Source organism: Brienomyrus brachyistius, chromosome 15 (assembly GCF_023856365.1).
Source record: "Brienomyrus brachyistius isolate T26 chromosome 15, BBRACH_0.4, whole genome shotgun sequence".
Lineage (NCBI taxonomy): Eukaryota > Metazoa > Chordata > Actinopteri > Osteoglossiformes > Mormyridae > Brienomyrus > Brienomyrus brachyistius.
In genome coordinates this window covers 4,553,488-4,580,137 of record NC_064547.1, presented here as the reverse complement: position 1 = coordinate 4,580,137, position 26,650 = coordinate 4,553,488, and the positions used below count along the sequence as shown (strand labels likewise).

The 26,650-nt window shown below is 47.5% G+C and overlaps 1 protein-coding gene across 2 annotated transcripts in view; it reads right to left on the bottom strand.

The window, feature by feature from the left end:
* sema6bb (sema domain, transmembrane domain (TM), and cytoplasmic domain, (semaphorin) 6Bb) overlaps nt 1–26,650 on the bottom strand; it is a 73,531-nt gene that overhangs the window by 43,232 nt on the left and 3,649 nt on the right. Inside the window, exon 1 of one of the 2 annotated variants that reach the window (XM_048976323.1) lies at nt 19,887–20,704. The exons of the other annotated variant lie outside the window; for it this stretch is intronic. The gene's annotated coding sequence lies outside the window, so the exon portion shown is untranslated. Of the gene's footprint in view, nt 1–19,886; nt 20,705–26,650 lie in introns of those variants that run through there. 2 annotated transcript variants of the gene reach the window in all.

Here is a 26,650-nt window from a genome sequence, read left to right as displayed (position 1 = left end):
GAGATGTAACACTGAGCACCGGTGCCCCCCCCAAGCCACTACCTAAATATAGCCCTGGGCTTGGACCATCCAATGGGCTCCTCCATTATCTGCCTGGGGGCTCCAGTATTCTTCCATGATGACTGCTCTGCACCTGTCTCCCAGCTTGCCCCCCTGTGCACACGGGCACTCAGGTCAGCCTAAATATAGCCCCTTACCCCAGTGCCCCTCGTGCTCCTCTCAGAGGTGGGTGCGGAGCTGGGTTACAGTTACGCTATCTCTTTACCCTCTACCTTTTATAGAGGCTGCATGACATTATGCACTCCAAAAATAACAAACACTTATGCTGTTGGCACCAGGAAGTTACTGACTAACTGTTCTTTGTAGTTGTTTCATCTCGTTGCAGTCTTGCGGGGGCCATAGCTGGCTAAGCTCCGCGTGCACTCCCCATCCTGTTACAGCCTGCCGATGCGTTTCTGCTCAAAGAACCAGCTGGAAGGCCATAACCCCATAACCTTATTCCAAAGGCCTCACCCATGCAACCTGGCTTGTAAAAGTACTCAGTAATATTACCAGCAAGCTGCTTCTTTACCATTTCTCTCTGTTTGGACCTTTGCATGCTGTTGAGGGGCCCAATTCTCTGAATGATGGAATATCTAATTCCAGCCAGCAAACCCATCATCCGCAGAGCCTGGGGAAAATTTCGGCGAGCTTCCGAAATAATAAAATGCAAGATTAAATGGTTAATAGAAACATCTCTGCAAGGCATTTATCGTCTTATTAGCTGAAAAAGCCCATTAACATTGCGTTTTTATAATGCATTATCGATGTTACCTGTAATTCAAAAATAATTAAAAGATTAATCCATTCTAACATAACAGCTGCACCCCAATTCCTTACTGAATAGGCGATAATGACAATTGCATCTTTGTGAAAAATCTCCGTCGCACGTTGTGGTTTTTTGGGGGGTTGATTGCATCCCTGCCACGCCGGACCATGAGACATTAATAAGAAGTTTGGAGCAGGAATGGCGCAAAAGCCGGCAATAAAAGATGCCCCCGCCGCTGCGTTCACGGGCAATCCCTCCCCGTCTCTGTTACCGTGGAAACTGTTAGCAGTGTTGGACAGGGCAATTCTATTCTATTATGGGGGGGGCGGGAGATAGGCAGCAGGTTGCCAGAGTGAGCAGATAGGAGCATGGGGCCTGGCCAAATCGAGGAAGCAGAGGTAGAAGGGAGGGAGAACAGAGGGGAGGGGGCAGGAGTCATCTCTATAAGAGGGGGCGCACCTCCAGGGATGGAGAGAAGGCCGCTTGGAGGAGTACAAGCACGAGGTGGAGAGGGAAGATGGAGGGCTTTCCTGACAGCGAGAGAGACAAATGCATCTCGTCTCACTGATAAAATGTTTGGCAATTATTGGCCTAACCTAATTGCAGAGCATGCGACCGGGATGATGCATTATTTACCGCACGCCTGCCGATTCCTGTCCATTTGTCGTGTTGTCATTGATCCACACCTATAGGGACTCCCTGTAGAGTTAACCCTTACACCTCTCTCATTCATGTTAAGAGCTGCGGTGATGGGGGGGGGGGGGGGGGGGATGACAAGGGCTACGACCCGCCAACAGGATGGGAGGGCGACAGGCAGCAGGGTGAGGCGACTAAACCAGCTGGTGGCAGAGATCAGGCATCAATCAGCACCACAGCCCCGCCCACCATGTCTCCGAGGTATGTGCCACCAACAGCACCCCCTGCTGGGCTTACAGAGGCGTGCTGCATTTATTTTTCTTCTTTTTTTTTATATTTGCTTACCTTGGTCAGAGCCTAGAGGCACTGGCACAGGGGCCGAGCTGCACAGAATGTTTAAGGGGTGCGAGCAGGACAGCAGGAGGATGACAAAGAATGACAAAGAGGAAGATGCCCCACGGGAGGGAAGGAGGGTAATGCCACAGCGCCGAGGTCTGACGATTTACGCCCATCTGAAGTTTCACTCTATATGGAGAGTGCGTGGATTTGTGTGCCAGTGTGTTTGTGTTTGCATACGTCTGCTGTGCATTTGGACAATCGTGTGAGTCTGTGTGTGTGTGTGCAACGGCGTGAGTGTGCCTGTGTGTCTTTGTGCCCATGTGTGTACCTGTGGGTGCGTCTGAGTGTGCCTGTGCGTGGGTGTGCATCTCAGTGTGTGTGTGTGTGTTTGTGCCTGCGCGTGTGGACAAGTGCTGCCCTTTCATCCTCTCTGCCAGAGCAGCCTCCTTGATCCCCAGACATGAGAGGCTGCCTGTGTGTCACAGGCCCCTCAGCCCAGCACCAAGGAGCCCAGGAGAGCCACCCCACCACAGCCACACATTTTGGACTAAATCTGCCCGGATAAAGCAGCTCCCACCTTCCGTGTTTGTTCCTTGTTCCCACTCGAGCTCAAGAAGGTGGGGGGGGAGGGGGAAATGAGATAGACTGTCCCCGACGCCCCAGAGGAGACGAAGCACCTGACCGCCATGTGATGCTCCAGCAACAAAGGGCCTTACAGAAAACCTCCCTACCGGTGCTCCATCCACTAGGAAGCTGAAGAGAAGGAGCTTTTGCCTTTACGCTTCTGGACACGATTGTTTGCAGTTCCTCGTGTAACACGATGCAGTGTGAAGGCACAGTTACGAGCCTGAGACTGTTCACTTGACCTTCCCACTGTGCGATACAGTTCACCTTCCTTTCTCTGGCTGAATGGCACCAGTGTAGAGTGACTAATTCAGATGCAAACGCACTTTCCAGGCGAAGAGTTTCACACTGGACACTAATTCTACTGCTTTTCCGCTTGCGTGCCTGTCACCACGTGGCTGATTCCTGAAGGATTCTAGAATTTATTCCGTCCTTTTGACGCTGAAGGTTATTCTAATCCGTATTACCAAATTGCTTGCTGTTATTGTTTACTGCGTGAGACCATCTTTGCTGAACACAAATTACCCTGAACACCTCTTTCTACTGCAGTGGGGCAATTTGTTATGTGGTGACAAGGTCCTAGAAGCTGAATAGATGGTGGGGGGGGGTGCAATATAACTGAAATAATCATTTCAGTAATTAAAAACAGACTAAATACCTGCATGGAACCATTCATATGAATTCCTTTGTATTCTCCATATTATTTGTAAAGGTAATGACATACATTCTAATTGTAAAATATCTTTTTAAAGGGCAGTTTTGCCTCTTCTTAAGTCAACAAAAAATATACATCACTATTTACAACCGGGCTTCTCAAGCTGACCTGCTCCTAGAATGAACTTTTCATTAAATCATACACACGAACACTGTAAAATAATAATATGGAAAAGAGCAGAGAAAAAGGGACCATTTATAAGGAGCAGCACGGGACACAAGGCAGGATAGGCTGAGAGAAAGCGTGTTCTTTTTAAAGCAAAAGCTATCACTGTTAAACCCGTTGAAAAATGAGGAACATGTGCAGTTTAGATATTTAAGAAAGGTCAGGCTGTCTTTTTGATTTGTACTGCTTTATAATGGTTTCTAGATTTCAGCAAGAGGTCCCAGAGATTCCAAGAAAAACTTTCCGTTCCCATCTGAGGAATCCATCTCCATTTTTCCAGCCACTCTCTGAGATGTCCTCAAGTACGGCGTGGACACGCCGTTCCTGCCAGTATCAGTGTTCCTTTTCCCTGTAGTGACCCCTCCCCCCCCAAATCGACCATGTGACCTGCGATACCTTAGACTAAGCCCGTGTAGGGATCTGCCCCCCCATAGATCGGCACCAACCTCCTCCACATAAGGTTAGTTCATATTTGTGAGGACTGTCAGCAAAGGTACACAGCAATGTCCTGATCGCAGGATGGAGACAGGGAATTGGCTGTGACTCTTGTTCTCTCTAGTTACAAGGCGTGTGTGTGTGGGTGTGTGTGTGTGTATGTGTGCGCATGTGTGTTTATGTGTCTGCGTGTGAGGGTATGTGTGTTGGTATGCATGAGTGTGTGCGTGAATGTACATGCATGTGTACGTTGTGTGTGCAGGTATGTGTGTGTAGCTATCTGTGTGTGTGTGCATATGTGTGTGTGCATATGTTTTGCCATAGAAATGAATGGAGAGTCCCCACAAAGATATAATTACAAACCCGTGTGTACAAATATGTGTGTGCGTGCTTCCCCCGCTATGAATCATTCTAATGTGACATCCAAGTACATTCCTGATGGACAGACATTCACCTGTACCGCGAGGACAACAAAGGCAGTTATATATAGTTATATACAGGGGAAGTCTGGTACCTTAGGGAAGATCAAATTCCAGCCCACTGGGAGCCCGGGGGCCGGGGTAGGCTGTCGGTTAAGGTGGGACAGGTGCGATCCTGCTCGTCTCACCTTCCTCACACACCAATACAAACAGGAAGCCGACTTCAGAGTGTCAATAAACCAAAAAACCCCAAATGCAAAAGGATCGCCGTGGTCAGGGTGCGTTCCTCAGGAGCTGCAGCGGACAGCGCTGTCTATAGCAAAACACCGCTGACGTCGTGCACAGTGTCTGGCAGCCGTCTGTCTTCTGGACAGATAAATGAATCGGCATCCAGCATCTGCAGTGTTGACAGCGCAGCAGCTTAACGCTGCTGATGCCACAGGACCAATCTCAACGTGGATCAGGAACCCCCTGCAGAGGGAAGCTCTCACATGAGAGACGCCCAGTGGCTCCCAGCTATCAGGGGCATTTCCAGCACTTCAGCCAACATGATGTAAAGTTCTTTGCAAAGTTGGCAGAGAATGTTCCTACTGTAACGTCAAAGGACGTATCTGTGTTTTTCATTTCAGAACAAAGGTTCTGTCAATGTTCCCGGAACACTATATTCATGTAATGAATGTAAAAAATATTGTTTTATATAAAATATATATATTATTATATATTATTAAATACAAAAAATTTTGTAAGTAAATACCATATAATATAATTTATGAACGTACTGTATGTGTACGCTGTCAACACACCATCAGCCTTGAACCTATGACCTTATACGTGTAAAGCAACAGTGTTGCCCTCATTCCCCTTATTTTAAAATATATTATTCTTCTTAGTTTTAGCAGTGACATAAATTTCTGGGAAAATCAGAAGAACTGGACAATGCCAAACCTTAGTCGTAACATTCGGTAAACGTTCCTAGAAGTGGGGTGATGTCAGAAAATACTGTCCTGGGGGGGACTGTAGCAGCTAGGGAGGGGGGGGAGGCAGACAAATCTCAGGCCACCCTGCCAAGACACACCGAGCTGCAGCGGTTGTCCGTCAAAGCGCCTGATCAAGGGGAGGCATTATGGGTAATAGTCTCTCTTCTGAAGAGTCATTCTCTTAACAATAGGTCCAAAATCAAGGTAAAGGGGACACGGTTTTTTTTTTATTAAATATCTTCATGCGCATTTCAGTTTTCAGCCAATTTATATGCTAATGCACACATTAGCACCTCTCCTTTAGATTTCCTGGCAGACTCTGGGGTTATCGAAAAACAGACTGAGGAATCATGTCCGCTTTTGGCCAGCATGCATCCCCGGTAATTATACGGGGCTTTCCCGGACAGCCATCCCCACTGACGGCCGCCTGCCCCAGTCCGTCCCCTGGGACGATGTGGGCGGAATAGCCAATCCGGACACATTTAACACCATTTGTACCCCGTAATATCGGACAGCCGGAGAGTGGGACCAGCTCGTCCTCAGCTGGCACAGAGAGCGAGAAGTTGCGGTCATGCCACGTCAGTGAAATAGAAACCAGCACCACCGCAGCACTCTTGGTGAAGTCGTTAAATGATCTTACGGCGGGCAGAAAACACACGGCGGGATTCTGTGGGTTCAGCTACCAGAAGGCAGCTGCTCCGAAACGGACAGTGAGCCTCCAGCAAGGTTTTAAAGTGCTGTTTTCCACGCTCGCAGGAATAGGTGGGCCTAGTTTACCCTGCTCCCCTGCCCGCAAAATACTCAGTAGAATGTATTTTTCCGGGTCGATGTCAGTTCAGGCCCGCGATAAGGACTGGGGGACGGGCGGCCGCTGCGAGCAAAGACAGAAATGCACCAGACGTCCTGGGAGAATTGCAGCTCGCGCTCTGCCAAGAATAATACTTGCGAGAGTTATTTCACAGCAGCCCCCTCCAAAAACCCGAAGGCCGCAGGCTTCGCCGTTCGGCCTACACGTGTCTCTGCAGTGGCACCGAAGGTGCAGCAGTCAGACCAGCATATTTATATTCCTGCGTCAAACCCAGACGGCAAGTGAGAGCGCGGAGTGGGAGCAGACCGGGGCAGAGTAAACATGCTGGCAAACCAGGGGGGCGGGGGGGGGAGATGCAGAGGCTCGAGCACTGCTCCCGCCTCATTCCGCCCCCCTGCCATGCGCCTGTTGAATCTGCATGCGTCGTAATTGTTGCAGAACAAATGTATCGGGTTGCGGAAAATTGAGAGTGGAGCAGTTTTTGGGAGTGGGGGGGAGGTGGTGGCTCAAGAAGCTGTCAGATGGTGAGATTGCAGTCGACGGGGGGGGGGGGCGGCAGTACCAAGCCCGCTGCCCATCCCCCACACCTTGGGAGAACTTCTCTGGAAACAGCACCGCTTGGCTAACAGCTTTGCTATCAGAAGTCGCCCCGTGGCCCCCATCGCACGCTCCGTCCACCTCCCCCCCCCATGCCAGCTGAGGTGCCGAGGCAGATCATTTAAAGGCTACTGCCGCTTTTGCCAGCAGATTTATTCTATATTTTCCCTCGCCTTCCACATCACGCTGTGATTTTGAATCAGCCTGCAGGAGGCGCCACGAAGAGACCCCCAGCCACTTTGTTAGTACAACATCACTAGGCTGTCACCAGACGCCTGCCTGTTTGCCAGTAGCACAGCTGGAATGGGAAGCCTACCCCCCGCCCCCCCCCCCCCCAACAATTCAATGGTCATCAATGAATGAATCTCAGGCTGTCTGCTGATCGATCCTGCCAATCGGAATGCCAGACTCCCTCTGACAGAGTGACAGCCGTCTTTTAAGCACAGAACCAATAACCCAGTTATGAGAGAGTACTGGGCATATGCTAACAGCATGGATCCGTCGTTGGAAAGTGCTCCCTAAGACCTGAGCTCGCTCTCTCTATCGCTCTGAGGTTCACGCGTAAGTCCTTAAACCAGGAAGAGCTTCCTCGGAAGCAAAATTCTGCTGGAAATGTTAGGGAATAAGGGAACATACGGCTGGATCAATGCAACGCTAACACAGTCAAAAAAGAAATTTCAGCTGATCGATTTAATCAGTCGAGGGACATTTTTAACTGCGCAGGGAAACCACTTATTACTGACGACTTTGTTTGGAGAGCATGCCTGTTTTTTTCTTCCCAATCTCCATTTCAGCGCTCTTTGGAGAAATGGGTACGAGGAGAAAATAAACCACCCTAAGGGTAGGGAGAGAGCCAGAGGGTTCACTCTGACGAGAAGGGAGACACAGGCCTGAAGCCCCAGCCCTCACAGATACTGCCCCACATCCCAGAAGCCCCGCCCCTCACCAATACTATCCCACCGACCCAGAAGTCCCGCCCCTCACAGGCACTACCCTGCTTACATAGACAAGCAGCTATTGCAAATCAAAACCCATGAGTAGGTTCCATCCTTTTCTGTAGACCAAGGGAAGAGGGCCTTGCATGTTTGTTTTGTTATATACCTGCTTTTCCCAGGAAAGAGAAGCTGATGTCATTAGTGGTGTCATTTTCTTTGCAAGGGAACATCCGTATGCGTCTTATGCATCTCCAGAATATCAACTGGCGTAGAAGTCCAAGTTGGCCTAAGCTTGGGGTCATGAAGACCCCACCTCCCGTCAAGGTAGCGACTGTCGGCCACACCTGCAATATGACAGAATAAGCCCTTCGGTAGTAATATACTGGCATATGCCTCGCAGGGAGAGGGCTGGCCAGGGGCGGATGACAGCAGCGGTGGGGGGGGCTGTTTTGTGTGAGCCGGCATCAGGCATGCAGCAGCTGGCTACACCTAACCGGATACGGCGAGTCTCACGACCCTGGGCCAACCAGGGAGGGGCCTGCGTGTCACTTTAATCAATCACAGTCTTCGTTGTATGACATCACCACATCAGTCTGTTTTGTTTTTTATTTTTAAACTTAAGGCTTCCAGCCATCTAGTACACAACCCTGAGGCAGTGTGTGTCTCAGCAGGCTGAGCCTCTATGCTTGTGATCACAAGGGTGCTGGTTCAAGACTTGTTTTTATAAATTTTGTGGCTAATATATATATAATCATCATCATGAAATAAAGACGCACCCTTACATTGCCCCGTACAGCCTTTGCAAGTAATGTTAATGACATGTCCCTTAACTAAAGGCAGACACGATAAAACAGGTACTTTAGGAAATCGGTAGACCTTGTTGCTTAACGGTTATCACTGGTTTTAATTAATGTGGTGATGTCATAGCATGCAGGCTGTGATTGGATAAAGTGAAATGCAAGCCCCTCCCTTGTTGGCCCCAGGGGTACGGCGAACTCAGCAAAATCAGGATGTGCCCTGGGCCTGGGTGCAGGGAGGTGGGTGGCATTACGTGGGCAGCGGTGTGGGGATCATATTATCAAAATATCAGCCTCTGATTGCGCTCCCTTCATGGGAACTGAGAGGCGACTCGAGCAGCACACATTCTCCAGCAGGAAAGAGTCCTGATTACATCCACCGGTGCTGAATACGATCTCCGTTCGGGACCCACACCGGGTTTATTTATCCTGACGAGTCGATTTTCCAGCTTTATTTTAAGGCAGCTGTTCCAGGTTTATCCCGAGCTCAGTCTCCGACAGCAGAGCTACGTCATTTACATGAGTAATGTCCCGACTCCCGCACACTTTTCTGTAATCCAGCCGATATGGGCCATGTATAGTTCAAGACCAGCCATTCAAAGGAAATTTCGCTATTACAAACGGACAGGAGCAATAAATCACGGTATTGATGAGTTATTACGGCCTGTATTTGGTGTAACGGGTGCCGGACCTCCCCAGCTAGCGGTAGGATACAGTACAGCTAGGATCTGCATCTCAGCTGAGAAAATGACGGCCTTCTTAACTCTGCTGAGAGATTCGTTTGCCTCAGTCCTGTTTATCACACCAGTGAATTGATGTAATTTTTTGGTTAATTAACAAACGCATGTCTCGGGGGCCAGTCTGCGCCGTGCCGGCTGCCAGCCCCCATCATGCCGCCCAGGAGAGCCACAAACCACCGTCGGCACGCCAACACATTTGTCACACAGCCGGGGTACCGGCCCGCCTCATCCGGAGATGCATGGGAGCGACGTGCCACTGACAGGGCCCGCCGTCTCGCCGCCCCCCCCTCATCCCACCTGTGTTCCTCAAACGAGATGAACGTGAGCCAGTCGCATCACTTCCTGTCGCTCGCGGCTTGCCGTGATTCAGAGCCCAGCGATCGGCATGTCATTTCAGACTGGGAAACCATTTCCCCCAATCCTAGGTTTCCACACCACAGCCGCATGCAGGACGGTTGGCTATCATCTCCCTCTCTCCACTCTGTTCGAATCACATCCCAATCCACAGAGTAATGAGCGACTGAACCACATACACTCATCAAACTCCCTCCTTAAGAACCGCCTGTTCCATGAATTCCTGTACTAGCCTGATGCCTCTTTACGCCCCTAAATGTTCTTATGTTGCGTTTCTGGTCCTTAAATAGTCTTATTAGGTTCTTGATTTGTTCTTTTGCTCCTGCTCTGATGCTGCTCACACTGTTGGGTTTTTGAACAAGTTGTAGGTTTTGATTATGTACATTTTGAGAGAATGTATCCATTTTTACTTAATTGTAATTTCAATATGATGTCACGTATTTATGTTGTGTTTTTTTTATATAGCTTTTATATATGTTATTATACATGTGTTGGTTGTGTTGACTAGTGCCTGCAAACCAAAATTGCCCCTTGGGGGACAAAAACCACAATTTAAATCTAAATCCGTTCTTGTACCTGGACACTCACTGGAAGCTCAGTCTAGTTGCATTTGCACCTAGTTGACTCCTGGACAGGATGTATGTTTGTAATGCTCCATTTGCTTCGCTTGAACGTCATTTCAGACCCACGCTAAGTAGGTAAATGCAAATGTACAGCGTGCACCTCTACTAGCTGACAAAAAAACATCAGCTTTTCTGAGGAAAGACCACATCAGCGTGAAATCCGAAGGCGAGAAAGCTAAGAAAAATCGGGGTACAACTTTCCAGCAAGCTACTCGGCACCGTGCGACTCCCCCCACGGGACCGAGACGCTCGCATGTCCCAACCCACCCATTTCTGTACTCAACGGAGACAGGAAAAATGCAGAAGGGACTCAAGATCTTCATTAAGTGAAACTGACCTTGGCACTTTACGATATTACACACCGCACTGCGTGGCTGACTTTGTTGACAGAACATGTATAATTGGCTCTAATCATTCCACTGCTCTTGCGGGACTCCTGTGGATGTCTATTCTGGACTATCTAGGTCTTGCCATTGGCATTCTCCTTTCAGATGAGTGGGTCACAGACACTATTAAAAGACAGCAAAGTTGCGATTCAGACTCCGAGACCTACGTGTCGCGTAAATGCGTCCTTGGCGTCTGTTAATCGGGGCCTCAGCCTTTCGTGTTAAGCAGCCTGATCTGTATTTTAAGACCCCCCCCCAGCAAGTCATTTAATAAATGGATCCAGGCAAGTTAGTGTGAACATATCTTGGCCAAACAACATGGCCAAGCGAAACAGAGCCGAGAAAAAGAAAAAAAAAACTTGTTATCTTGCGATTCTTTCAGTGTAATAGTTTATTTACCTTCATGACGCCTGTATACTCCTTTAAACACTGGAATATTTAGCCGCACGCTAGTCACCCTAAATCCCTAAGCGCTGACAGTATGAACCTGCTGACGTTCATTCAGTGGCACTACTCGAAAACTGCATCTGTCCGGAATCGGCACCATTCCTCCGTTCACTTAGCCTTCAGCGGGTGACCCGGCTCCCAAATGGGTCATTTGTGCACGTTAATGTTAACCGCAGAAGCCCATGGTGCCTGATTAGTGGCAGTTACTGGTAATAAAAAGTCAGATTCTTCGTGGAAAAGTGACCTGTTCCCGCTGTAGAGGTCATGGTGCGCACCCATATACCTGCCTTCATATTTATCAGCTTTACGATGAGCATGTGAAACAGAATCCGGTTGTTCGTTTGCATTTTCATCAGGCAGCGAAGTATTCAGGACTTGTCAATTCTGATGGCATTATAAATATATTCTTACTTACTGGCACTCTCGTTTGTCTGACCACTTAGACCGCAGCGAATCCTCTTTACACGGTGAAATCTTTACAAGGACAGTACAAATCTGAAAAGGATGTTCTCGTACAAAGTGTTTGGAGGATGAGCTCTGGGTTTTGCAGGCCAAACAGCTGGAAAAGGGATTTGAACCCAGGTTGGGGAGTCTGATAGAAACTAGCACGGGTTTCATCCTGTGGGATCGGAAATCTTGCTCACCAAGACTGAGCGTTAATGTGTATGATGCCATAGAAATTTAATTACAGCTTTAAAGAGACTTAGGGGGGTTCGAATTGTGTTAGAAACCGCAACATCTCTAGCAGGCACGTCCACAGATATGTAATTTTTAGAGCATTCCTGTGAGATTTCATGCCATGGTGGGCGCAAGACCTTAACAGGGCAAAGGTGCCTCTCCAAAGGGGCTGAAGTTTATACATATTTGTTATACACATGTTTCCCCATAACAGAACTACAAGAGCCACGCTATTGGGCTAAAGTAGTACTGCGTGTCTGAAAAGCGTTTCGTTTTGGCCTCATTAATGGGATGTGCTGCTGACAATAGGTGCAGTTCTAGCGGTAAACATCCCATCAGCCTGCTCTGCATGCCTTCCTGCCGCCACAGGAAGTGGGTCACAAAATCCCATGGGAAGGTAATAAGTGACGTAGTCGAAGTCAGCGCTGCTAAATACCTCAAACGCTACCACTGGTGGCGCTAGAGAGCAGTCACCCACGCAGGTGCTGCAGGACAGACGGGGAAACAAATTGGCAGGCTCGATCTAATTAATCAGGATAAGTGCCATGGTGGCATCCAGACGTGGCCGATCCAGACTCCTGGGACCATCACCCCCCCTGGAACTGCCCCAACGGAGGGCAGCAGGGAGAGATTAATCCAGGTGATGTCACTTCCTGGCTGGTGTCAAGGTGAAAGCCTCCAGACGTGCAGTCCCCCCCCGGCCCTCCCCATATGAGTAACAGGAGCCCCAGAAGATTTCTCCAGCCCCGGTGCCAGGGGAGAGCTCCGGGAGGAAGCAACAGCAATTACCCCTTATCGGCCACGGCGAACACGCATCGCAATGTGCGGAACGCCGAGCCGGTGGGGAAGAAGACAGCGGAAGATTTCTGCCACAATAATCAGCTTTTCTACTTCCCTATTGCCAGCGTTACAAAAGCTCAATGACACGTAAATAAATAAATAAAAGTCAAAGATAGGCCGGGCTGCCATTAAAAAGCGTAGAGCTGGGCCCAGTCTGAGCGCGCGGCACGGCTGTCCGGGATAATGGAGCAGTCTTATTATATTAACGAAGGGCTTTGCACAGCTGCAGGGGCCGGCATTTGCATGTCCTTTTCGCTTCTGTGCCGATTCAAATCCATCAGGCAAATCTCGCCGGCAGAAGTCCCGCCGATGGGGACACGTGGTGAAGGGGCACGCCGACGGCGATCGCCGGCCAGGCCCGAAGGAATGCTTTTACGGATTTCATTACTTTCATAACATTTCAAGCACGGTTAGCCGTTACTCGGAACTCTGGCAGGCCGATAAATCAGTCTGCACATTTCTAAAAATATTTATCAAACCATTCATTCTTCTGTGAGCAAATGTATATAAATTTAATTGTTCGTTGTCCACCAGTTCTAATTTAATACTTTCTCATCCATCCAAATATGTACACTGCAGAAAACTACAGTTAAACCGACTTCAATCATAAGGTTTAGTCTTCCAGACGCATATGCTAATAGCTGTTGGGGTAGATTTAATCTTAGTCTTACTTAGAGCAGATGATGGAAGTTTATTTACATTAGGATCAAATCTCTAGAAGATAATGGAAATCTGTCTTTTGTTTATCAGTAATGTGCTTTGGTTAAATAAAGGAAAATTCCAACTATTTATTCTGAATATTTTCATTCATATGAGGTAACTGTACTAATTACAGATTCTGTTCTGGAACACAGACTTTCTGAATGGTGTACAAGCCTCTCCACGCACATTTCAAAGGAGGCGTCTGCCAAGACCAAAAGCCACAACACTGGCCAGCAACCGTGTCTGTCTGTATCATTAAACGGAGCAGACAAAACACACCAGAGAGGGAGAGAGACTTCCTTACTGTAGCACAAGCCGACTTGCTAGAAATAAATCAGCTAAATAATAAAACAGGAAACACAGAGCAAAACGCAGCATGGAATATATGGGGAAAAAGGCGACTGAAAGAATCCCTAAAGCTGCAACAATGATGAGTCCAGGCCGCCTCCCTGTTTTGGCCTGAACCTACTTGGCCTACAGAGTCTTTAGGGTGATGTGGTCATTAGTGGCTCATGTGGCATCGCCGTGGATCAGCAGGTTGGCTTTGAAGCGGCTGTCAGGAAACGCTCCCATCAGAGGAAACGCAAACCTCCGCTGGAAGAACCACATGATGCCTTTCCTGTACGAGTGCAACTAAATGCACTCACATTTAAGCGCAATTAAATGTACTTACAACCATTACAGGAAACCGTTTAGGCGTGTTATCGTTTGATCAACTGCATGTTCATATCAGCCCTAATTAATGGAAATAGAGAGAACACAACTGTGCAGTGATTCGGTGTGTTAAACCTCATTTACATAAAGGTACAAAACTAAGTACATAGTTTGTACATTACAGTGGATTCATCTAAACCAGGGGTGTCCAATCTTATCCATAAAGGGCCGCTATGTATGCGGGTTTTCGCTGCAACTCCCTAATTAGATTACTAATTAGAGGACTGATTGGCTGAAGAGTCCTCACACCTGGGTGTGAACAGCTGACCTAAAGGTTACCCAAAAACCCGCATACACACCGGCCCTTTGCGGATAAGATTTGCCACCCCTGATCTAAACATAAACCATAAAAAAACTAGAATGTTCTTCACATAATACTGCCTGATTGAGTAGAATAACAGCATGAAATAATAATTATATATTAATATAATGATTTTACATAATTCATAATGTCATGTTTTTCTAAGAAAGTTTCCATAAACGGAAAATATTCATTACCTTAATTAAATGTATCATAAACCAAGTCATTATACTAATGCTATGAATTTAATAAAATAGCACAAAAGATGATGTGAAGATTCTTCTTCTACTCTAGATTGCTATAGTTAAGATCACGGGATTTGGATTGTTTGGCCGTGGCGATGACCGTGGAGAGAGTGAGTCACAATTGAAGTAAAGCAGAATGGTCAAGCGATGCTGTTTATACGGACCAGGAGTGTGGCTGTTTAAAGGGAGAGTGACGGGCAAGAAGTAAACAGACTGGACGGAGATTTGTTACGGCTCCCCATAGGGAACGGGTGAAATGCAGCAGGAGGCGCTTCTGGGGGACAGGAGTGGGGGGGGGCATGGTGGAAACTCAACATGTTCACCAAGACTCGCAGAGTCACGTGACATACACAGGTATTATCATGCAGAATGACAGCGTAGCCATGTTTACCTCTGTGAAGGCGGTGAGTCACGGTTCATGGGTCAGACTGTCGCAGTTGAGAATGAGTTGGGGGGGGCGGTAGGTGTTTCAGGCCAGGCTCCGCGTCCCTAAAATTTCAGTGGAACGTCCAGCGGGGTGGGGGGGTGTGGAGGGGTTGGGGCTCTAATGGTTTTAAACACCAGCTCATTAATAGGAGAGGACAGGCATGAATATTCATGAGCAGGAGCGCTGCTGAAAGCCAGTGCCGCGGGGGCCGGGGTGGGTGGGGATGGGGGAGAGATCCACAGCGACCGCACCGAATGTCAGACCCACTCCGGTGCACCGCTCTCTAAACGATGCTGACAGGGACCCATTCTGATTCCCCCGCCAACAGAGCAAGGGTGAAGAGCATTTACATGCAAAATAAATGGCCCGCTAACGGAGGACGGTGCCCCCACCCGCATGCGGGAGGATCAGGCTAGCAGACGAGGCCCCTCCATACGCCGCACCCTCAAAAGACTCATTCTACGCCAGTTAGGTTCCAGCTGTGTGAAAAACAACATGACTGCATGTATTAATCATCGGTTCACAACTGGCAGTCTGTCTGTCCCACATGCCACGTAACACACACCACGTGAATCAGCCGCTTAAGCCATGCAGCTTGACGCATGACCATGTAAAAAAGCCTTTGGGGCGCATTTCCCAAATAAATAATGATGCGTCTGCTCAGGGCTCCCCGCGTCTCATCTGCATCGTTTAACATTGTTATTTTTTATCCCGTCTCGGTTATTTTCAACCAAACATCCACTTTATTAAACCAGGTGCTGGTGTGAAAAGCGTCACGTTTTCATCCACACGGCAATCTCAGAGGCCCCCCAGCCATTCTTTTAACGAGATCCCAATAAATTTGCTTTTTTTTTTGTTTCTTCTCCGTTTCCCAGCGACGGTAGAATGTGGCTCTCAGTTGTCGTTGGTTTAAATCCTCACCCAGGAACTTGTCAGCGAGCATCACCTCCAGAAAACTTTGACACCATAAACCCCCCCTCCACCTGCCTGCCCTTTGACCTCTGACCTCAGACCTCTGACTGGCTCGAATGTCACGTCGATGCTCCTCCTGGGAGTGCGTTTCCTCCAGGATGACTTACAGATATATGCATTTACAGCCAGAGCCCTGGGGGCTCGTCCAGGGACTTTGCCATCCCTATAGAGAGCTTCCCATCCCTCCTTCCTGTCCTCCCAGTGCACGCACCCCTAGCGGCCCTCATTTTTTTCCATGCTGGATTCCGGCTCCCAGCATCTCTCTCACGCATGGCCGCCCCCGCCGCGGTCACGGAATGCAGCAAGCCTTTTGAATCGCCCTGGAGTTTAAAGCGAGCGCGAGTTAAACGAGCCTGAGTGCAGACACAGTGACAAATCCCTTATTCGTTTTACTGATGGCAGGACTGGCGGGAAATAGAGTGATGGGGACCAGTGATGGACGAGGTGTCCATGATGGTGCCGTTAAACAGGCCCCCAGCCCCGTGTGGGAATTCTCCACAATCCCCCCTGCCTCCCCCCAGAAAGCCAGTCACCTCTAAGGCTACTGCTGTTCGATGGCCACTTAGAAACAGGTAACGCAAGACAACAGCGCCAGCTAGGTCAGGGGCTCCGGTCGCCGTGCCGGCCAACGGGGCCAGCTCAGCTCCTCGTGGAGGGCCCCTCATTAGCCCCCCCACTCGTTAACACACAGCCACCGCGAGATGCATCTCTGCTCTCCTCAGCTGCAAAAAAGCACCAGCTCTCGCCCTGTCTGTTCATTCACATCTAGGACGCAGGTGTTGCAATGCATCTCAGGGCGTCTGGCACCTTTTTTCGCCTTTTGTTTTAACGTAACATGACTGACAGAGTTTCCAGCAACAAGCAGCTATATTAGTTGGGGGGGGGGGTACTTCTGCAAAAGGATGAGTTCTCTAATCTTAACACGGCGGACTAATGTGTTGATTTTATACAGGGCCGCTCAGTTGGTGGCTGTTCTTCTGCGACTTATCATATTGTGAACAAAGGATCAGAAAGTGACTCTAATCGCGCCATAAAAACGTACAGCGGACTCAAAGGCGGCGAGGCGATAAAGGAGCCGGCGAGGCGAGGGCAGCCCCGTCACGGCCGTGCTAGCCGGCTGCGCAGCTGCTGTCTTTGAAGGGTTCTCGTTTAGTGTTCGTGATTTAGTCCTGTGGTAGGTGCCACTGCCCAGAGAGAGCGTAAAAATGGGTGAGAAGTCGAGGGTACAAGTTGAGAGTGCCATTAATCCCTGGGGGGAGGACCTGACTTGTTACATGTTGGGGAAACAGGAACATGGAGGGGGGGGGGGGGCACTCAGCAACAATGACTGGCCGTAAGCCCCATACCCCACAGCAGAGCCTGGCCCGCACTGGGTTCGTCTATGTGCCTGTTTGTATGTATAACACCCCTCAGGACACCTCCAAGGACAATTTAGTCCTTCCAGCAGCCATCGGAGAGCCCACACAAGCTGGGAGGGGTGCAGGGGCAGGGGCAGCAACCCAAAAAAGTGTGGGTGAGCAGTTTGGGGGGAACCGGCCTGACCCCACAGGCTAGGCAGAACACCTGCAGGTCTGGTTTAAAGCTGCCGCTCTGCCCTGTGTGAGCCACTTGTGGCGACATAAAATGTTGGAGAGGGATTAAGTACGACCCCCCCAAACCCCACCCCCCACCCGCTGCCATCGGGACACCTGTTCCTTAAGTACAGTGGATTCAACATTTGTCGAACTGGTGCCACACGGCTGTTGCACTGTCACATCAAGCTTCTGTTCAGGTCAGAGCTCAGACTAACTCCAGTTTGCTGTCTTGCCCTGCTCACACTCACACACACACAGACGATCACACACACATATCCCCTCCATTATGTTCCAGAATTCCAGATACCACAATAAAACCAGCAGGGATTCACTGGCCTAACACGTTAAGGGAAGTTTCAGAACTCACACCCCCCCCCCCCCCCCCCAAGTTAAGTAACTTTATAATAAATCACTGCGCTTGGCTTTCTGCGGATTAGCTGGGCTCCAGTGAGCAGTTTGTTAAGCAGTTTTGTAAAGAATAAGAAAATATGGCAAAGCTGAGAAAAATCACGGGACAAATACAGCAGGACCTCGTAAAAAAGGTGACGTTGCAAAGGGGTAGCTGGGCTGGCGGCCGGTTCGGTTCCACATCCCTGTAAAAATACTCCCCAGCTCAGAAGAAATTAACTGGAGAGAGAGAGAGTGCAGAAAGAGCGCTTACTGTGTCGGTCTGGCAAGAAGGTATTTCCTTAGGTTTCTCACCTAATTTGTTCCTTATGATATCGCTTGTATAATCGCTTGAGGAGTTTACTAGAGGAAGTTGGGCACATTAGGAGCGAAAATGCTGCAGGACAAAAACTCCCTAGTGCCCCACGAAAGAAATACAGGCTATGAATCACCAGCTCCATGTGCCGCTCTGTTCTACAGGCCGGCGTATTGTAACAGAACCGGAAAAAGCAAGCATCAGAGCAAACGCAGTTTGTAGCAGAGGGAAGGAAGACCATGTAAGTGTTACAATTAAAGAGCTAGTTTCTAGCTGGACTGACACAAATAGTGAAGGGTGGGGCCGCTGCGCCCCCATGCTGCACCTCAGCACAGGAGCGCTCCCGCGCCTTGCCCCCTTTCGTCTCGGACGGCAACCTCGCGCCCCATCGCCATGCCCTGACCCTTGGGGACTTCGCTTACTTCTCTGCCTTTCCAGTGCACAAACCTCACGCACCAACAAAAGGCAGCTCGGTGGCTATTTGAATCTGAAACGGAGCCACAACAAAAGGCGCTGCTCCAAAAAAAATACGAAGGGGCGGGGCGGGGGATTTTGGACTCGAAAACCAGCGATTCAACACGTACCCCCATAAGAAAAGTAAATTTAACTCCAAGACTATCCCGCCAGCACACTTGACTGTAAAGGAGCTGCAGGAGGGCAGATCCTGGCCGTGAAGGGGGGGCTTACTATGCTCATACACCAGCGAGACCACGCCACGAATGGCTGGGCAGAGCGGGCAAAGCAGCCCCGATACGGGCTACACCCCAATCCCCCCCCCCCTCCGATGACGCATCACAGCGATAGCACCTGAGATTGCGAGTGAAAGCGTAGCGGTCGGGCTGATTTGCCTGGCACACAACGCCTCGATCCAGCTGCCCTTGGATCGTCGAAAGAGTCTTCGAGGCGCACCGGCGTTATGCAACGCTGTCAGGGCCCCCGAAAGGGTTAAGGGCGCCTGCCTCTCTTGTGCTCTTTCTCTCCTCCGAAATGCAGAATGTACAGTTTCACACTGTTTGCCTGTCGACGCGGCTGTGGGTTTTACTGAAGCAACACGGCTCACGGACCTTCGTCAAAGGCGGCTGAGCGCCGCCTACCCAGGGACCCCAGACGGGAGGCTTTTGGTTCTCAGTCTAACTCATTTGCCCCTGCAATGGCCACCTCGCTAATCACATTTTAATGTTTTAGCAGATTAACATAAAACACATAGGAAAACACGAACAGCAGTAAAAACAATGATGATGATGATGATGATGATGACAATAATAATAATGCCGATTGCAATGATAATAGTAACAAGAGTAACAATAATTTTAAAAACAATATTTTTACAAATTCCAAAATTACATACAATGAGTTTAAACTTTTTATATTCGTTTTGCTTTTGGAAACAGATTTAAAATAAGTATGTGCACTGTCAATCATATCACTACTATCTATTATCATCAACGTGTATTAAAAAATGTCCAATCCAGAGTGGACGTTTTACGATTACGCAGAATAACAATTATATCAGTGTTCATTTAATTATTTCAAACGTGGAAGGACTGGTGGGCAATTCAGTGAACGGCTGCCAACAATTATACGGCATCAGACAGAGCTGCTACAAGTAAATAATTCAGAAAACTGCGCACGTTACAGCCTCAAGTGAACAAAAGATTTATAGAAACAATATGAGGCTAATAGGACATAATATATTAGGACAGGGACTGACATTAAGCAATAGAGAAACACAAAGCTGGCACATAAAAAAACACACGTTAAGCCAGCCAGACCTTAGCAGCCTGCGTCTTAATAAACGATCCTTAATAAATGAATGCTTTGACAGCAGCACCGACCCCAGCGCCTCTGCGCCAGGCGCTAAATTCACCCCTTCGCAGGATCCACCGCGTTTCATGCCTTTTCGGCGGACAGTTTCTCTTACTTACCACTGACTGCCTCGGAAAAGGTGCGCCCGGCTTTCGGCTGCTCTTATCTCCTTGCGTCCCCTATGCTAGAATCCAGCACGCCGATTCAAAGACGGGGTTTTTTTTTCGGGTCCTCGTCAATCCCAATTCCACAGTCGCCTCGACCACTCGTGCCTTTTGTAAACTACTCCTCGTCACTATCGCACCTGTCTCTTTCCCGAACAGATCCCCGTATGCCGGGGTGACATCCTTAAGACAACTGTCTCTGGGGTTGTATGTCCTCAGCCCTCTCTCCCCCCCGCCGGCGCGCACAGCACCACCTGTCCCCGGTGGAAAAGGCACCACAATGCGCCTCTATGCCGCTTCCCGACACATGGCATTCCCGGGTTGCGCAGCAGCGATATTCCTTCCCACAGCCGTGCAGGATTCCGAAGTGTTTAAAAAGAACTAGTGACAGTGGTTAAAGTGAAACGAGTCACAAGCGACAGCAATCCTAACGGCACCCCAGCGGAGCCGGACCAGCTGCACCGTATGTGGGGGGAAAAATCGCATCTGTTTCTTTTGAATGTATTCCGTGGTAACAGTTGTAATATCGATCATTTGCCCCCCACAATAGTTATTTTGTGCTTTCTGTGGGTGCATACGACTGCTGCTCTTTCCAGGAGGGTGTCACTGCTGCGTCTTAACACTTCTGCTCCCATTGAAAGGAAGCGCTGTTCATTTGTTCTGCATGCGCTCCTTCACCCGTTTATCGCCCAGCTTTGGGAATCAGATAGGGGGCAACTCCCATTCATTCCAGGGGCAAATTATATATTTTTTCCCCTGCCATGCGTTCACTGATTCCTTTGTCAAAGTATGAGGATCAGAAGCTCGGTGTTTTTTCGTTTGCGGTGAAATACAGCATCACCCACCGAGACTCTGAAAACCGAGTCAAAGGCAAAACCTGAGGCAGAGTTGTACAGCGACTGGAACGGAATTAATGCATACTAATTACTCTTTTAATGCACTCAAACTTGAATTTCTCCAGTAGGGTGAGAGACCCATACATTCATTATTCGCTAATTGTTACAAAAGGTGCGCCTTTGAAGCCGGAATTACGAAATATTAACAGGGGGATCAATCATGTGTCCCGATTTTAATTATTATTTATAACCGTCGAATTACGCAATAGTAATGGCGCAAATATGATGATAAAGAGAGAGGCGTGGCAATTTCTGGCATACTGTATTTATCCTTTTCAGTCGAATCAATTTATTTCTCAATTATCTAGGCAGAGGGCTACTCGGTATTTTAAATATAACATGAGTTAAAAGGTGAGGCAAAGCAAAAAAAAAAGAGCGTAGCGAAACGTAGATATTCATGTGGCATAGAAACAGGATCTTTCATAAAAGATAAACGGACATCTAAAAGGCTCTTTCTCAGCATGGGGGAGGAGATTTCAGTGGTATGTCCAATTAACACACCGCTACAGAGCATTAATTTACCATACAGCTATTAATCTGTGTCAGCGACCTATATGTATTTGAGCGAATAATTTAAATTTTTTCCTGCAGTATATACAATGTGTAACACATGCGCTGATATACTAAGATTAATTCTTCTGTTATGCATTCAAAACGTGAACAAATTCCAAAGGTTAAAAGGAAAGTGAAATACTAAATATCAGGATGGGTGTACCACAAACTACAAGGGAGTATGTGTCCACAAGCTTAATCTGAAACTTGTTCTGGACGATAGGCCTTTTGGGGGCTCGCGCCATTTCTTTTTCCGTGGGACCCACGCCAGTCTCCTTATCATGTTTAACCAATTCACGGAGAGTTTCCAGGAGGTTGTTTCCATCTTCTTTGGTGGATTTTGCGACCCAAAAGCTATGTATAATACCATGCCCCCCCACTATAGGGGGGTGGTGATCTTGAGCTATCTTAAGGATCCAGGTGCTTGATCCCGAACCAAAGGACGCCATTCAGCCAGGTGCAAGAAAACACCATTAGTGCACCTATACAGGCCCGTTCCTCACAAAGCAGCATGCAGTGGCCTGACTGGTGATGAACCTTCTCTTCCCATCATGGCCAGCAGGGGGCCCTGGACAGAGACCCAGTCCTCTGGGTACACCAAGTAGCACAGGGCCAGCAAGGTCACCTACTATATCGGTGTTATCCCATCACTTGGGGGGGGGCAGTTAAAGAGGCAATTTCACCTCCGTGAAGGTATATGATCTCACAGGGCTCAGGAACCGATTGAAGCACAAGCAGATGGAACATTTGGTAGCAATTAATCCTGAACTAGAAGAGACATGTGTCTAAAGAAGACGGTGATTCAGCATGAGGAATGTTACTGTTATACTAACTTTTTATGGAGTATAAAATCATATTTCTGTTTCAAAAATCCAGAGTGACTAAAAACACTAGACTATCATGTTTGGGAATTGAGTACGAATGGGGAATAGTAAGTACAGCTACGTCGCGTCACGCGAGAGCCTCATTCCGAAAAAGAATTGAATGTTGCCTGGCGGCTCAGCGGGTGATTTGATCTCGTCTCATCTATCACGGCCCGTATGTCCCCCCGCCCCACCCCCCGGGGCTGACGTGTGTATCTCCTGGGTGTTCTGTTACCAGAATCACTTAGGTGAAATGGCACTACTGGTACATACCGGTGCTCTGCACAGAGATTGAAACCACACATGGATGAAGTTTAATTCTTAAAAAACGCCTTTGTACAGGATAGAGTAGGGTACAGACAGCGCCAGTCAGCCTGACAGGTGACATAGACGGCTGCCTAGGTTGCTTACGTAGTCTTCCACCGGCTCCGGCTAATGAATTATTTTTACTGAATGCTTCACTGCTAAATTTAAGTCAGAACTACTGAATATGATGCTTCAATAATTATCAAGCATGTATACATAAATATAGAAGGAATACAAAGAATTATGCTGCACTTAATGATAATTGGTAGTAACAGGATATATTCACACTATAATAAGTAAAAAGAATCTATTAACGGAACGCTGCCGTCTTCATTTTAAAACATGGAATTAACTTTAGAACTGATTGTGTCTTGTTTTATTACCCCTAATGAGAAATATAATCTTTTTGGTAAAGCGTGCATTGCTGTAAAAATGCTGTTTAAAATGCATTTAGAATCTGAATGGCATTAGAAATGCGATAGTGTAAATAAATAAATGCATAACCATTTTACAGACCTCTGATTGTGAGACGATTCAATAACGTAAAAAGGTATAAGAAATGCAATGACGCTGATTACTGTCCAAAGATCCTAATAAGAAGTCTTAGCTATTATTGCACATAACAACTGTGCTACTGCTACAACTGGAGCTTCACTGTGCAAAAGCAGCCGTTCTTCCACTGTAATAGCTGTTACTCTGCACTGGATCCTTTCTGTCACACTCTTTTAACTGCAAACATTACCTACTTTAAAATGAGCAGTGAACTTTAAAGAGAATCCTTTTTTTTCATTTCTGCGACTTCATCTTAGTTCAAACGCCGGATGAGAAGATTTGGATAAGAAACTGAATATAAATAAATAAACAAAACCACGATTCTATTCCTCTCTTTTTTCATCCCACTCGGTGTCTCCGAGCTGCTGGATCACTGCAGACTTGGACTGGATATTAAAGAGCTTCACATTAAATTGCAGCTTTGATGCAGGACTCTGCAGCTTTCAGTGTTTTGGATAAAAGTGCAGGGGAGGGTGGGGCACTGCAGTAGGGCCCTTAGGAGCAGAGCAGCGACGGCGAAGCCGCTACGTCGGTGGGCTTTGATTATTGCATTAAAGTATTGCGTTCATCTGCATTATGGAGCCACGGTGGTGGGTGCGAATGCTGTGGACACCTGGGGTGAAGGGGCTAAGGCATCAGAGGCACGCACTCCTCGGGAAAATAGGTTGGGATGAGCCCTGAAGGAAGGAAATACTGAAATATCCATGTGATTGGATCCAATTGAATTACATACTGTCACCATCCACACAGCAAGTCTCCATTTCGCTGCAATTAGATGCACTCTTCGATAACCGGTATCAAACCTGCTGGGAGTTGGTAGGTTCACCACACTCCAAGGTGCCTTAGAAACAGGGCATCGCAGCTCATATCCCCAGTTTGACGTCTACAATTTACATTTCCTCTCCTGAATTTAATACTCAAAGGAAACATGACCAGCAGCAGCCCAAACTGAAATGTCAGGGCAGTTTTTCGGGCTGTCAGAGATGTTTCTAAGCACCTTGCCTGTTTTTTTTTTTGCCTGCCGTAAACATCGGAAAATCCACCCTCCCCTTCGACGTGTTTCTCTTTCACTTGACATTATATCTCCCCAAAGTAAATAACAGAATGAAAAAAATACGATTATGAAGTGAGGGAAACTGTGCAGGAAAAAAAAGCAAAAGAATTAAAGGACTGATATAGAGACATGAGACATACTAGACTGCACACTGCTTAAGCCCCACATAAACCTTCCTTGATCATGTGGCATTAGGACAAAGAACCTTCCAAATTAAATTAGCACGTACCCCCGCTGTCTTTCAAAGTAAAAGCAATGCTGACACTGTATTGGCCATGATGTCAAAAATGCTAATGTATTTACTCATTAGTTTTACTGGGTAGACAACCTGTTTTGCCTGTGCTGGAGATGACTGCGCTGTTACTTTGAAAAGAGTTGTCATGGCAGGCATTAATCAGACTGGCAAAGAATGCAGGGGGGAGTGAGATAATGCGGTGGCAGCTTGGGAACAGGGTACACATTACATCACCTCTTCCTTTGGCGAAAAAAGACACAGTAGGATCTGTCTAACACATAGGTATCTCACAATAAAAATAGCTGACTTCCATCACTGCCACGATAAACATCATCTCATTACCGTGATGCAGCAAATCTTTCCAGAGCAGCCTGTATCGTGCCATGTAGAATCTATAGCATTGCTACAGCACAATGGCAACACTGCGTATTCAAAAGGACAGTGACGGCACTAGAAAGCACTGAAGGATGCCAATTATGCCACACTGAAGCTACCAAGTGGTACACTTCAGCCGTCAATTGCTCAATTAATTAATCAAGAAAATGTAGTGACATTCTGATGGCCAGCACATATTTGGTAGATGTAGTCAAAAAAGTGTTTAACTTTTGTTTAACTTTCCAGATAACATCAATTATGGTGGTTTTTTTGGTATTTTCCATGGTCATGTACTGAAAACCAGTTAAGTGGCAGGAAATCGCACAGTCTCACGCCACAATTTGGAATTACAAATTCATTTGCACCAACATCAGTGTGTGATAGAGACACGTGATCCAGTTCCAGTCTCCATATGCACTGTGCCCTTGCCAGTACCATAGACAGTTATCTGCCAGTTAAAATGTCAAAACTCTGACACTACAATCAGCAGTGCAGCAATTTTGATATTTGCAGACTTTAAGCAGCCACTGGAATGCTCACAGCACCCTTCACACTGGACCAGTCCAGGTGGCTCAGGCTGTCTGGGGAGTCGGTGTAATTCTAGCCCTTTCTGTGCAGTCCCTCCCTGAAGCCTAAGGAATCAGGAATTTCATTCTGCTCCCGGGGAGGTGAGCTTCTCAAAGACTGCTCATTCCGATGCAAGGAAGCAGGCAGATCGGGGGAAAAAAGATTGCAGCAGCAATTCTTCAGCTGCAGGTGGGTGACCTGGTGATAATCTATTCATCCTGACTCACATATCCTCAGGCCAGCAGCATGTAACTTTGTATCATGGGACCCTGAAGACTTTCATGCCATATTGTAATCATAGACGAACATATATTCTAGACAACCGGAGAATGAAAGTGTAAAGATGGGTTTGCGTTTAACAGAAACCAGATGGCACCCTGTCCCCCCCCCCCCCCCCAGGGCCTGAGGTTCCCACATCAGCAGATGGATGTTAGAGCAGGTGGATCCTGAGAAAACATGAAAGGACGAATTACCTCAGCCCCATTCCTGACCTACAAGTGCAAGAGGGCACAAGCGTGCAGCAGTAAAGGAACGTCCTAAGTCACACATTCAAATATCCGACGGAACACTTAGGTTAAATGCTGAGGATTGAGATCTGCTTCATTTTGTTTCATTTTATGCAAGCTATCATTCATGAACTGGAGCGTGAATTAATTTTCCGAAGGAATTTAATACCAGAATTAAGTATCCCCAGTTTTTTTCAAAATTTTATGACAATCTGTTCTCCTCCAGGAATTTTCCCCTAATGACCGTAACAAAGCCGTACACAAAAAAAAAAATCTATTAAGTCAAACTAGATTTTAATAAAAATCCCCTCTGAAGTCAGACAGTATAATATAAAATCCGCTCCTGGAGTGTTTAGATAGCAGTCAAACTGTGACTCAAGAACCTTCCCGACCTCTTTTTTAAAATTTCATAAATTTCTATGCAGAACTTAGACATGAGAATAATAGATACAGACATTCATTTAGATGTATGTTACCAGCACAGTTTACGTTAAGTGAAACACCAGGGTTCAACAGCAGGGACTTTGTGGCATTTAACCATATCGCAATTCAATGTCTTTAAACACAGTTATACATGATTTCCACTTTTCCTTAGAAGTTCAGCTTTTAAAGATGTTTTTTATTTTATAGTAGAGGGGAAAAAATAAAATAATAATCATAATATAACTTGGACGCATGGGTTTGTAATTCATGACTACCGTGATTATGTACATACACCAGATGAGGGCGCCTTTGAGGAGTTACTGTTATTTGCCCCCACGACAGCTCGAATGCAGAGCAGGATTGCCCCGCTGCGGTGAAACTGGGAAATAC